The sequence below is a fragment of the Thecamonas trahens genome, assembly GCF_000142905.1.
Source record: "Thecamonas trahens ATCC 50062 unplaced genomic scaffold supercont1.87, whole genome shotgun sequence".
In the NCBI taxonomy this organism is placed as follows: Eukaryota; order Apusomonadida; family Apusomonadidae; genus Thecamonas; species Thecamonas trahens.
The window spans coordinates 1-735 of NW_013657593.1; positions in this window are offsets into that span (position 1 = coordinate 1).

Consider the following 735-nt stretch of genomic DNA (forward strand, 5'->3'; position numbering starts at 1 on the left):
GCGGCGAGCAATGCCATGGTTGCGAGGATGTTGGAGGGCGAGACGGTGACGTGGAGCGGGCGCAGTTCAAGGGACGGCTCGAGGGCATTGATGTCGGCGCCGGAGTTGATGAGGAAGGCAAAGACTGGGATGGAGAACGGGATTGTGTCTGCGGCATGAAGGACGATGAAGAGGGCGAGGGTGGCCTTGTTGATGCCGCTGGTTAGCTCGGTGGCGCCGTCGCCATGCTCGCGGATCCAGGCGACCATCGCAGATGAGAACACTGCAGATCGCTCCACGGGAGCAGCTACGTACACATGCGTGTTGTCCGGCTGCAGCGTGAAGGGATCGAGACCAACTCCGCCCAGCTCGGCCATACGCTCAGCTGTCAGCTGGTTCGCGGCGATAATGGTGTCGAGCACAGTGGCGCCGTTTCCGTCGACGGCAGACTGGTCGAGGACGACGTCGAGGGCGGCAACTGCCTCGAGGAGAGCTTTGAGGGCACCGTGATTGGAGTGAGCAAAGGCGACATGAATGACGGGCGTATTGAACGTGGGTTCAACAGCGTTGACGTCTGCACCAGCGGTGATGAGCTCGGAGACGATGTCGGCTGAGATCGGGACGGTCGGTGAGGCGCGGAGGACGACAAAGAGGGCGAGGGTGGCCTTGTTGATGCCGTTGGCGAGCTCGGTGGCGCCGTCGCCATGCTCGCGGATCCAGGCGACCATCGCAGATGAGAACGCTGCAGATCGCTCC